The sequence below is a fragment of the Balaenoptera borealis genome (genome assembly GCF_965194805.1).
Source record: "Balaenoptera borealis genome assembly, chromosome: 8".
In the NCBI taxonomy this organism is placed as follows: domain Eukaryota; kingdom Metazoa; phylum Chordata; class Mammalia; order Artiodactyla; family Balaenopteridae; genus Balaenoptera; species Balaenoptera borealis.
Genome location: NC_138865.1, coordinates 71,969,094 through 71,983,290, shown reverse-complemented (window position 1 = coordinate 71,983,290; position 14,197 = coordinate 71,969,094).

The following is a 14,197-nucleotide window of genomic DNA, read 5'->3' as shown; positions in this document are numbered from 1 at the left end:
AGAATTAGAAATAGTAAATGAGTGGTACCTGGTACATGGTGGTACTCAACATGGTGGTACTCAAATTGTTATCCCAATTGTTTTAGGTGTTTTCCACGTTGGACCATGAGATGTGAGAAACTATACATATTTCAATTTAAACCAAGGTATTCACTGCTAACTCTTTCCTATTCATCAGCAGCAAGTTGTCCTCACCAATCTTCTTTCACTCATCTTTCAAAAAAGAAATAAATGTGGGCCCCTATTGATTTTTAAAATCTATGAAACTATTATATGTGAAGAGATGACAATTTACGTATAAACATCACTTCTTATTTAGAGAAAGGAACATTTTAATAAATTATTCAACTTTATGCTTGCTAGACACCAGTGACTCATAGTAAATAAATAGATGCATTGGAAAAAGGGAAAGAGGGACTTCCCTGGCAGTCCAGTGGTTAAGACTCCACACTTCCATTGCAGGGGGCACGGGTTCGATCCCTGGTCAGGGAACTAAGATCCCACTTGCCTCATGGCATGGCCAAAAAAAAAAAAAGGGCAGGGGGTGAAAGAGAAATAAAATAAGACTGGATTTGTTTTTCAGTTTTTGTGGATAGAAAATGGGAATCATCAGCTTTTGAGGCTCCCAGTTCTATTTATAAAATTTGAAAAAATAATTCTAGGTTTGATGATATGTGAGTATAATGTTGTCTTATGCCTTCTTGGTTTGATTTCCAATACTTGTTCAAGTGTAGTGAACTATTCATCCCAATACGCTTCCATAAAGGTTTCTAACAATCTGAATGTCACAATCCCATGAGAGTTTACGGTTCCTATCATGGCATTTTCACGACTTGATTGCACTCCTGGCTGTGAGGAGAGGTGACTTCAGTCTCTCAACATAAACAGAATGACTCATCCTTCTGAGGCAGTAAATAGCAACTTGGGTAGATCAACACCATCTTTATACTTCTTACTACACCTGTAACTTAGAAACACATCCCTTCTGGAGTATTTTATACATATTGTGACATGTGCTGAAAGAAACATAGTGCTCCAAAGATAAGTTCTTATTTCTAGGGCTTTAGAAAGAGAGAGGAAAATCTCAACATCCATATTTCCCAGTCCAACTAAGGATCAACTTCTTTTTTTTTTTATTGAGGTAAAATTGGTATATAACATTTTGTTAGTTTCAGGTGTACAGCATAATAATTCGATCTCTGTATATACTACAAAGTGATCAACACATAAGTCTAGTTGCCATTCATCACTATTCAAGTGACACCCTTCACCAATTTTACCCACCCCTTACCCACCCACTTCCCCCCCTCTGATAACTACCAACCTGTTTTCAATATCTGGGTGTTTGTTTTGTTTTTTAGATTCCACAGGCAATTGAAATCACACAGTATTTATCTTTCACTGCCTGACTTATTTCACTTAGCATAATACCCTCAAGGTCCATCCATGTTGTTACAAGATTTCCTTCTTTTTGTGGCTGAGTAGTATTCCATTGCATGTATGTGTGTGTGTGTGTGTGTGTGTGTGTGTATATATATATATATGTATCTCACATACTCTTTATTCATTCATCTGTCAGTGGACACTTAGGTTGCTTCCATATCTTAGCTACAGTAATTAATGCTACAATGAGCCTAGGAGTGCATATATTTTTTCAAATTAGTGGGGATTTTTTTCCCTTTGGATATATTCCCAGAAGTGGAATAGCTGGATGATATGGTTGTTCTATTTTTAATTTTCTGAGGAATCGCCATACTATTTTCCATAGTGGCTGCACAAGGCTCAACTTCTGTAATAGCACAGAAATGTAGGAGAGGGGGAATCAAATAAAAACACAGGAATGCACACATTTAGTGTTCTCTGTTCCCAGATCAACCTTCCTCCCTGCTTTCTCTCTCCACCTGCTACCCCAAGTCTCTACATTTGTTCTCACCTGTTCAACTGAAAAAAAAAAAATCAGATTGAATCAGGAATGCTTATGAACTGCTACCTGCCAGACATTTCAATTAGTCTTAAGGATCTACAAAGCTGACATTTTTCTCTCTCCTCAAGGACCTTATGATTTAGTGGTGAAGAAAGAGAAGAAAATTAGTATATATACTCCAGTATGATGAACTATGAAGGCTCGTTCATTAAAAATAATGTTTTCGAGGGCTTCCCTGGTGGTGCAGTGGTTGAGAGTCTGCCTGCCAATGCAGGGGACGCGGGTTCGAGCCCTGGTCTGGGAGGATCCCATGTGCCACGGAGCAACTAGGCCCATGAGCCACAACTACTGAGCCTGCGCGTCTGGAGCCTGTGCTCCACAACGGGAGAGGCCGCGATGGTGAGAGGCCTGCGCACCGCGATGAAGAGTGACCCCCGCTTGCCGCAGCTGGAGAAAGCCCTCGCGCAGAAATGAAGACCCAACACAGCCAAAAATAAATATAAAAATAAATAAATAAAATTAACAACAACAAAAGATAATAATAATGTTTTTGAAAACATATGTTGTTCTACTCATACACTCAGAAAAAATATGGGGATCAAATTGGCAGGCTGAGCACACCTGTCTGCTTTACCTTCCCCACTAAATTCCACTGAAATACCAAACAAGAAAAGTTACAATCAAAGATCAGATAATGTGAAGATATTATCCTGGAAAACAGAGCAAAGATAGAATTGGATTGAACGAGCAATAAAAGCAGGGGGAAGAAAGCCAGCAGAAGGACACTGCGAAGGTAACAGCTGTTTTGTGCACTTTCTAGAGGAACTTCAAGCTCAGGGTTAACAGTACAGTGTAGGGAGGGGCCTTGTCAATAATTATCTGGTAAATAAACTAAAAGATTGTATTATGAACTGAGGGGCTTATCATGATCCACGCATGTCCATCATATGCTGAAGTTCTGGCACGAATGACATCTGCTCCTGTGTTAAAGCCTCAGCAACTGCTTCAACCAGTGAAGCTGGGTGGTCTCCTATCGGAAGGGCTGACTCTGGACAGAGAAATAGGGCAGAACTCGATAACTCTACCCGTATAACAACAAGAATTAGAGTGGGAAGAGGTGACAAGAAAAAGAAACCACAAGATGCTTCTGATATAAGACGTCCCCAGACCTCGTACGCTGGGGAGAGGCATCTCCCACACGAAGATAATCTACCTGCATATCTGCAACATTCTACTCTACACACCCTAGAAGCTGGCTCTTTAGTCAGAACCTTCATTCACTGGGATGATTATTGCAGCCATAAAATAGAAAAGCAGCCTTGTGAAAGAAATACACAGACTTCTGGATTACTGAAAAAAGAATCACCATTACTTAAAATTGGGCTGAATATTCAAACGGGCTGTTGAGCGGCACCCCGCAGGCCTACAAGGCCTGTACTCGCCCAGCTTCAAGACCGAAGAAAGAGCCCGGGGTCGGCGACAGAGACATCGATGGTTTAACCGATGGGGGAGCTTACTTGTCTGAAGCAAGGTCCTCGAGTGACACCCCACTGTGTGCGGCCAAAGGCGGGCAGGACAGCATGGCAGGCTTCGCTTCCGGGGGAGGGGAGATCGCCAGTTATAGAGGGACTGACAGCAGGTGCGCTCACTGGTTACCAGGGAAACCGGCAGAGGGCACGCCCCTCACTGCCCTCTTGATAAGAACAATCATCAGCTGGGGCCTGAGGCGAGTATGTAAAAAGGAGGTCAGTCAGGTGAGCAGCGTGTAGGTGAAGCTGGCACTGGTCAGGCAGGGGATGTACAGAGACCAAGAGAACAGCCACCTTGGGTGGCCTGACCATACATGGGCACAGACGAATATTATTTTAATGAGCTGCAACATTGGGCCGACGAGCTCTTTCAAAACAGTGCAAAGATATAAAGATATTTCCAGAAGCTACTACATCTGTCTAGAGAGTTTTGTAATAGAGGGAACAAAAGCATTAGATGGAAGGGCATTCAAAAGTCAGAGAGGACTATTTTTCAGAGCTGAAGAAATATTATGAAGTCATGGGTTTTTATGTAATTTATTTGTTTCTATTCATTTCAGTTTTTGAAACTTTGGGTTCCAGGTTGCCCCATCTTGGGCTAGTGCAGTGGTTCTCAACTAGGGACAATTTTGATCCCCAGGAGACATTCACCAATGCCTGGAGACATTTTTGATTGCCATGACTGAGTATCTAGTGGATAGAGGTCAGGGCTGCTATTAAACCGTATACAACAGGGCACAGGTAAGCCCCCACTGCAAAGGATTATTTGGTTCAAAATGTCAATATGTAGTGCAAAGGATGAGAAACCTCAGGCTAGTAAGGGCCCCTTCAGGTTTGCTCCTACACCTCTTAGGCATAACTCCTGGAGTTTTTGTTAGTTTCCTTGTTTTGGGGGTCACTATTATATCTCCTAGGTCTTCTGCCCGAGATATAGAATCAACCATTTTTTTACAAAGATGGTTGGGGCTTCCCTGGTGGCATGGTGGTTGCGAGTCTGCCTGCCAGTGCAGGGGACACGGGTTCGAGCCCTGGTCTGGGGGGATCCCACGTGCCGCGGAGCAGCTGGGTTCGTGCACCACAACTACTGAGCCTGCGCGTCTGGAGCCTGTGCTCCACAACCGGAGAGGCAGCAACAGTGAGAGGCCCGCGCACCGCGATGAGGAGTGGCCCCCGCTCGCCACAACTGGAGAAAGGCCTCACACAGAAAGAAAACGAAGACCCAACACAGCCAAAAAAAATAAATAAATAATAAATAAATAGCGTTCCCTTAAAAAAAAAAAAAGATGGTTTTTTTTTTTGTTTCGTTTTGTTTTGTTTGTTTGTTTTGGTGAGAGACCACAATCTGAGTGCTATGGATGCTCTTTGCTGTTGGGTTGTCATTGCTTCTAAAAGCCTTTTCAGTGCTAGATTATAAGCAATTTTCATAAATAGCAAAATAAATCATGAATTCATAAGTGCTTTTTCAAGGTAAAATTTAAGACTATGCAGATCTGATTTAACTTTGATTTTTATGTGCATCTTATGCTGAAATTTTTGTCCATACTGACATTAACCTGTTTGGCTTATCCTAACATACACATATAAAAATTTGAAAATAATACTTTATATTCTTACTAACAATAAGACTACTTAATACATATTAGGATTTATTCCTAGGTTTTGCTTTTGTTTTGTTTTTCATTAAAAGTCTTTTCCACTAAGTGAAAATACTGCATTTTAAATTTACTTAAAATAATTATTTTCATTATGGTTTGTTATCAACCTGATCAGGAGTTAGGTTTATTTGCTTCCTATTTCTTTTTTTTTTTTTTGTAGCTAGAAAATATGCCCAGGGCTTCCCTGGTGGCGCAGTGGTTGAGGGTCTGCCTGCCAATGCAGGGGACACAGGTTCGAGCCCTGGTCTGGGAGGATCCCACATGCCGCGGAGCGACTAAGCCCGTGAGCCACAACTACTGAGCCTGCGCGTCTGGAGCTTGTGCTCCGCAACAAGAGAGGCCGCGATAATGAGAGGCCCCCACACCGCGATGAAGAGTGGCCCCCACTTGCTACAACTAGAGAAAGCCCTCGCACAGAAACGAAGACCCAGCACTGCCAAAAATAAATAAATAAATAAATAAATAAAAAAAACTCTGCTTGAGCAAAACCAAACTACTTCTCTCTTAAAAAAAAAAAAAAAATGCCCAGATGTATTTGTTTGTTTGTTTGTTGGCATTTTCCTGCTTGGTGTTCTCCGAGCTTCCTGGATCTCTGATTTGGTGTCTGACACTTGGAGAAATTCTCAGTCCTTATTGTTTCAAATATTCCTTCTGTTCCTTTCTCTCTTCTCCTTCTGGTATTCCCATTACACATACCATACCTTTTGTAGTTGTCCCACAGTCCTTGGATAGTCTCTTCTGTTGTTGTTTTTTTTTTTTCCAGTCATTTGTTCCCTTTACTTTTTTAGTTTGAGGATTCTATTGATAGATTCTCTAGCTCAGAGAGTCTTTCTTCAGCTGTGTCTAGTCTACACAAGCCATCAAAGTCATTCTTCATTTCTACTGCAGTGTTTCTTATCTCTAGCATTACTTTTTGGTTATCTCTTAGGATTTCTACCTGCTTATATTGTCGACTGTACGCTGTCTGCTTTATCCATCAGAGCCCTTAGCATACTAATCATAGTTGTTTTAAATTCGTGGTCTGATAATTCCAACATCCCTACAATGTCTGGTTCTAATGTTTCAAATGCTGTCTTTTGCCCTTTGGTAGGCCTTGTTTTTGCTTGGTTGTTTGTTTGTTTGTTGACAGCTGGACATGATGTACCAGGTAAGAGGAATAGCAGTAAACAGGCCCTTAGTAATGTGGTGGAGAGGTGGTAGGGAGGAGAAGTGTTCTGTAGCGCTATGGAATGAGAATGGTTGTGTCTCAGGTTTTTAGTGAGCTTGTGCCCTCTGGACTGTGAACTTCACAAGTGTTCTCAGTTCTGTTTTGTTTTGTTTTGTTTCTCCCCCCTTAAGTGGGACAGGATGGCCTGACGGGATGAATTTGGGTATTTATCTTCCTCCATATCAAAGGCTAGAGCCAGCTGGATTTGGGTACTTCCATTCTCCCACGTTGGCTAGGCTCCTCTTAACTAGTTTCTCCTGAGGGCAGGCCTCATTAGGAAGAGAAGAGCGCTCAGGGATATTTCAGAATGGATCCTTTTCCCCTCTCCCCGCCAGAAGCATGAGGGGATTTCCCCCCAGTATTTCCTGTGGGAACTTGGTTGAGCTCCTAGAAGTAAATCTCACAATATTGTGCAGGGGTCCAGCTCTGACGGGGCCCCTCTGGAGTTTTTAACTCTCAGAGCTGTCCACAGGGAGTCCCCAGCAATTTTCAACTACAGTCGTGTCTTCCTGCACTGGCACACTAGTCCCTACCATGGTTCCTGGTCTCGAGGGGCTCCAGGAAGCCACGACTCCCTGTATTCACCTGTCAGTCTTCCCAATCTTGGAGGCAGTGCTTTGCCTTGTGTCCTCCCTACTCTCATGGATCCAAGAAAGTTGTTGATTTTTCAGTCTATTTAGCTCCTTACTTGTTAGGATGGTGCGGCAACTTCCAAGTTCCTTACATCAGAACCAGAAACCCTAAGTCCTTCATTTAAAAAAGAAAATATTTAGCGATTGCCCTGTCTTTCAGTTTTAATTTAATTTTGTTTTAATTATATAAAGCGTGTATACAGTTCCAATGTCAAAACTATTTTCAAAAGGCACATTCAGACAAGTCTGTTTTCCAATCTTGTCCCTCCTACACTTTTACCTCCCTCTTCCTAAAGGTAATCATTTTTTAAAAAATTAATTTTGTTTGATACTTTCACTGGTTCTTTTTGAAAATATACAGGCATTGATGCATATATATTTTTTATCCCATTCTTTTATAAAAATGACTTTATTTAATAGACTTTATCTTTTAGAACAATCTTAGGTTCCCAGCAAGATTGAACGGAAGTGCAGAGATTTCCCATATATCCCATGCCACACTCACATGCATAGCCTCCTCCATTATCAAACCCCACAACTGATGAACCTATAGTGATAGATTATTATCACCTAGAGCCCATAGTTTATATTAGGATTCAGTCTTGATGTTGTACATTCTATGCGTTTGGACAAATTTATACTGGCATGTATCTACCATTGTTTTATCAACTACTCCTTTTTTTATACTCTAAACTCTGTTGTTTACTTTGACTTTTTATCTTATCAATAAATCCTGGATATCATTCTATAGTAATGTAAAAATATTACTCATTCCTTTACAACTGTATAACACTGTATTATGTGGATGTACCTTAGTTTTTTTTTCTGACCCATTATTCATAGCCATTTGGGTGTTTCCAGTCTTATGTAATTATAAACAGTGCTGTTGTAATGAGTGGATGTATGCATTTATACTTTTGGGTTTTTGCCAGTGTATCTTTGGAACGAATTTCCAGAAGTGTGATTTCTGGGTCAGAAGAAAAATAAAAGCGTAATTTTGCTAGATTTTGTGTTCCCACGAGTAACATATGAGAGTGAGTGCCTTTTCCTAAGTCTTACCAACAGAATGTGTTGTCAGACTTTGAGATTTACCAATCTGATAGGTGAGAAATTGTATTTTACTGTTTTTCCTATTACAAGTAAGGTTGAATATTTTTTCATTACTTAAGGGCTATTTTCATTTCTTTTTCTATCATTTATATGTTTATATATTTTGCTCATTTTTATATTAGGGTAAATTACTTTTTATTTGGAAATGAGTAACAATATGAGCATGGCATATAAAAACTTGTGGGATTTAGGCCAAAGTGACTCACAGGAGAAAATGTGTAGCCTTATTACATTGATTAGAAAACAATTAAAAAGGTAAAGAAATTAACTAAGCATTCTATGGAAGATACTACAAAAAGAATGGCAAAAACATTCATTCAAAGTAGACTAAATAACTTACTAAAGATAAAGAGCAGAAATTGATGAAATATGAAACTAATATGATAAATGATAAAAAAGTAAAGAACTGATTTACTGAAGACAAAAGAATGACAAAGAACTCTTTAAAAGTATACTAAAGATCTTATTAATGATAAAAGCAGAAAATAATGAAATATAAAACTTACAAAACAAAGTCCTTTTTAAAAAGGCCTGAATAATAAAACCAAATGTGCTGACTCTTGGAAAAGATCAGTACATGAACAAGTATCTTTGAAAAAAACTAGTAAAATAGGTTTCTTGTCTCATCAAGGAAAAAGTGTAAAGACACAAATAGCAATGTTAAAGAAATGGAAAGGTGATATACCTACAGAATCAGAGGAGATTTTAAAATTATGAGTGAAATATATATATATATATATATATATATATATATATATATGCGTGTTTTCTAGGAAACTGTACATTGCAAAAACTGATTCAAGAAAAGGAGATAACCCTATATTAATCCCTAGGAAACTTTGAAAAAGTAACTAAAATTGACCTATTTAAAAAGATTGTGCCAAGGATGGTCTGCTTCTGCCTACAATGTAGAAAGCTGGAAAGAGCTTTGTTCTCACTCTCCCAACAAGAAAATGTCTGATAACCTACAAAACCATAATTTTTCTTGAATCCATCAAAGAGCTGAAGTTAGAGGGAAAACAGCCTGAAGACCAAGGAAAGACAGGAGCCTCCAAGGGAAGCTGGGACATGAGCCCTGGCTCACTTGTGGTAGGACACAGGAAGAAGAAGAGACACGGAGTGTCACACAAGCCGGTAAGAAGAATCCAGTTAACATTTTTAGTGAATTGTTAAATGTCAAATGTGGGCTAACTTGAGAGAACAGAACCACTGGGAACTGCAGGCACAAGGGGAGTTTGCACCTACTTTTCTAGGTTCTTTTCCGTGGACCTTCACCAAGCTGCTACATGAATGTCAAAACCCCACCTGACTTTGTTAAGCTGCAGCTTGGGGAGAGAAGGGCAGCAGAACCTCTTCCCCCAGGACAGAGCTGAAACCCATGTAGCTGGGGTCAGAGAAAAGGAAAAAAACCCTCTACCTCAAGAGGAGGGTCAGGGAACCATCCCGAGGCCAGACCTTTAGAGGAGACTAATGTTGGAGAAATCATGGGACCACTGAGAAAGCCCTCAACTCCAAGACCCAGGACCACAGAGCCTGCCTAAGACTGAGGTGGACAGGATAACAGAGAAAGCCCCTGACCCCACCACCCAGCTAGCAAGCACCAGTCTCAAGCAACAGCAGTCTACTGCTGAGGGAATAGGTGAGTGTGAAGACCCCTTGTGGGCACACAGTGAAGCTCTACAGTTGAGAGCAGAGGAGGAACATTGAAAAACAACCCTCTAGCAACCCAACCCTCACCCCCAAGCACCAGTTAACACACAAGGAATTGGAAACCAGTAGTGCACTGAAGGTAACCATAGTGACAATGAAACCCAAACTCAGTTCAAATCTTGAGTAGATTCACTCGACCCAGTCCACTGATAAATGAGCACAGAAGGAGGTGTTCCCATTTCCAGTTATGGCATAAATACTACTTATCTTAGACTCTACTATCATATGCATAGCATCTGGCATTCAATTAAAAAAAACAAACAAACTGTAAGATATAAAAAGTGAGAAAAAAAAAGCTCTTGGATCCTGTGGTTTTATGAGTGAGTTCTACCAAATCTTTGAGGAACATATAATTATGCTATCATTTAAGTTATCCAAGAGTATTAAAAACCAGGGAGGTAGGAAATAGAAGATCAATATTAAAGAAAATTTCATGAGGTGGGATACAGAGCCCACTTCATATTTACAGGTCACTGGCCATCAAACCAACTGGTGTAACCTAGGCAGTCAAAGCTGCCCTGGCTTGAGGCTTCTGCTCTGATCCAAAGTGGCCACAGAAGTACGGCCTCCTTTCAGTTTTCCAAGGATCCATAAAGAAATTAAATCTCTTCTGGCTTGTTTCTGGATTAAATTGGAAGCTGAGCTCTCCCTAGAGCAGAATTTGTCTTGTTTGGTCCAAAGACGTGACCCAATTTCCTCACCAAAACTTGACTTACAGAAACAGGGGGCAGCTCATAAGCCATATTTGCCAATTTGATTTTTAAACATTGTTTGAAATTTTGATTTATCTTGAGTACTAAGTTTTTTGGTGCCCCCAGAATTCTGTACTCTAGTTGAGTGCCTCATGGGCCTCACCCTGTTCTGGCCTTGCTCAGAGTCCTCTGTCCTAGAGACTCACTAGGTTCATTGCAGGGGGAGCGTGAGTCCTGCGTGCTGGTCTAATATCTCCTTACCTCACAACACTGCACTTTTTCTCTGAAGCTGTTTGTCCTCTGCTAACCTAAAAATGCCTTCATTTAAATCTTCCTGAGTGAGTGAGGGGAGAAAAGAGAGGTGGGGGAAAGGGTCAGAAGCAAAGAAAACAAGGAGCAAGAGGAGGAAGTGGCCAGTGCCCAGTGAACCCACACGTGTGAAAGGCTAATCCAGAAATCACTCAGTAATCACCACCATGAAATCAGACCAGGTGACATCGCTCACTGAGCAGATGCTCACCTTCCCCACCTCCCACAGAGCCTCACTTCCTAAACCCAAGCGACCTTCTGAAATCTGGCCACTCTGTCCCAGCTCTTGACCCCATGCCCCTCCTACGCAACACCCTTTACACACCATTAGCTTCTTTCCAAAGTCCCCATCTACTTCTCATCCAGGGCAACATGATTTTCCGGCTTTCAAGAGAAGGGTGCTGGCCCGTGTGCTCAGTAAACAAAGACGGGAGTGCAGAGGGCTGTTTGAAGTTCCAAGACACATCTTACGCTGGAGAGTTTGGAAAAAGGGTGAGGTTTTGGAGGCTCGGACATAGAAGGCAGAACAGTGCTTGGAACTCAGCTGCACTCAGTGTTCAGAACAGCACTGGTGGGTCAGTCATGCTCAAAGGAACAGAGTGTTGAAAGAGTGATTACGTTTTAAGATAGTTTGGCTGTCAACCAAACAGCATGTTACTGCCTACTGCCAAGTCAGGCACAACTGTTGATTGGTGAATTTTAATGAATGATAATAATAAATAAACTGGCTTAGAAGGAAGACATCATTTCTTAGGTGAATCTCTTGTGGAGGGGATGGGAATTGGGATGGGGGGATCTTGGCTTCCACTGGGTGCCAGAACGTTTCTTTATGGAAGGTGGGCCTCTGTCCATACTCCTCCCGGAGTATCCATTTTCTCATCAATCCCATGCTGACCATATTAACTTAGATGAGTCATCCATCTCTCCCTCTTGCAGTTTCTCTGCCTGAAATGGAGTCAGTATCATTGGCCTCTTCCCCTCACACTCAGTGCTGGCTAAGTGGCAAGGTGGGCGAGCACAGGAAAGGAGGCCTAGGAGTGAAGGCAGAGCCGGAAGACAGGGCCCAGCCTAAGGAAGGCCAGCCAGAGGCCCAAAGGTCTCCTGAAACTGACTCTTTAAGGTGATTTTTTTTTTTAACATCTTTATTGGAGTATAATTGCTTTACAGTGGTGTGTAAGTTTCTGCTTTATAACAAAGTGAATCAGTTATACATATACATATGTTCCCATATCTCTTCCCTCTTGCGTCTCCCTCCCTCCCACCCTCCCTATAAGGTGATATTTTTGGTGTTTGACTGGCTCTTTATTGGACTCTTTTAATTTTTCCCCAGTTCTGAGGATCTGGCCTGCTTTTTTTCCTCTCTATCATTACAACTGCTCTTCTGCTGGGGTTTCTGCCCCTTCAAGACTGATGAAGACCAGGAGGCTTCCTCTCAATGTTTGTGCTACTTTATTATCACACAAGCAAGCACACACCTTCTTTCATTTTTCACTTTTCAAAAATGTTTCCACTGCTAGTGATTGTGGGGAAAGAGGGCATACCACAGCACAAAGAAACAGGGAAACCACAAGTAATAAGGATTGTTTAAAACTACAAATCACTGGTTTTAGTTATCCTTGGTCATTTTTGAGGTATCAAAGGGGAATAATGCTCATAGAGCAGTCATGCATGTGGTTCAGAACTGAAGCAGAATCACAGTAAAAAAAAAAAAATTTTAATAATTTGTATATTTAATTATAATAATAAACACAATCATGCAAAAATAACTTCCACATAAATCCTTCACTAGTATGTCTCAAGAACCATGAAGGAGACACACAGTTCTCAGAAATATTTCATATTTCTTTCTTTCTTTTTTTTAAAAGTTAATTAGTTTATTTATTTTTGGCTGCGTTGGGTTTTTGTTGCTACTTGTGGGCTTTCTCTAGTTGCGGCGAGCAGGGGCTACTCTTTGTAGAGGTGCGCAGGCTTCTCATTGCAGTGGCTTCTCTTGTTGCAGAGCTCGGGCTCTAGGTGCACGGGCTTCAGTAGTTGTGACACGCGGGCTCAGTACTTGTGGCTCACAAGCTCAGTTGCTCTGCGGCATGTGGGATCTTCCCAGACTAGGGATCGAACTCATGTCCCCTGCATTGGCAGGCAGATTCGTAACCACTGCGCCACCAGGGAAGTCCTAATACTTCATATTTCTATACTGATTTTTGCCTCACCCCCCCTTTCTCATCTACTTTCTTCATATACTACAGATTCTCCTATACTTCCTCCTTGGGGCCCCATCTCATCCCAGATAAACTCCTTAAATACTCTGAGCCCAGGGACTCACTCTTTATTTTATATAAATTTTATATAAAATAACTAAGATCTTCCACCCTTCTGCCACTTCCTGGATCTTGCTCTTTCCTATTCAATTTCTCACCAAAACAAAGAAGCAAAAAACCAACCACCACAACAAAATACACTGCTCTGGAATGACACACACCTCCTTAAAGGGTGTTGGAGAGGAAGAACCTATCTGACAAACTATAAGGCACTAGTTACCCTTTATTGGAACTGGAGGAGAGAAAACATAGAGATACTTCCTTACTCAGATATTCATGTGATCACAGGAACTAGGCCTGACCTGTCATAATGCCCAGCCTGACTAATCCTCAAGTTTTGGTTTAAAACAAAGAAGCCCAACCCTATGCGCCGGCAGTTCTCAATGAGAATGTTATCCCTCCTTACTCTAATACTTAATTGTAGCTCGGGGGCTCTACCATTTACCTGTTCTTGGGACCCAAGTGCTAGTGCAGACCTTTCAGTTGGAAATTCTGGGTCTTTCCCAGCTTTTTGGACTTACAGCAGTGATGATAGTAATAATAATGGTGAGGATGATTATAGCTGACTTTGATAGGGCACTTTCTATGTGCTCGGTACTGGGTAAACACATAAAACCGATTGTCTCCTCTGGTTTCCAAGTCCTAAAGAACTGTTTTAGTTACCCATTGTTGCCTAACAAATTGCCCCAAAACTTAGCAGCTTAAAACAGCACACACTTATCATCTCACAGTTTCTGTGGGTCTGGAATTTGGCCATGACCTAGCTGGGTCCTCAGTTTCAAGTTCTCTCAATCAAGGTGTTGCTTAGGGTCTGGTCATTTCAAGGCTCAACTGGGCAAGGCTTTCATGTCATTGGCAGGATGCAGTTCCTCACTGGCTGAGGGACTAAGAGCCTCAGTTCTTTACTGACTGTTGGCCAGTAGCTGCCTTGTCACGTGGACTTCTCCAATATGGTGGCTTCCTTCTTCAAAGAGCGCAAGCCGTGAGGGCAATAGAGAGAGTCTGGTAGCAAGACAGAGGTCACAGTCTTTTGTAACCTAATCACAGAAGTACCATCCCATCACCTTTGCCATATTCTATTGGTTGGAGTCAGGTCATTATGTCCAGCCCACAC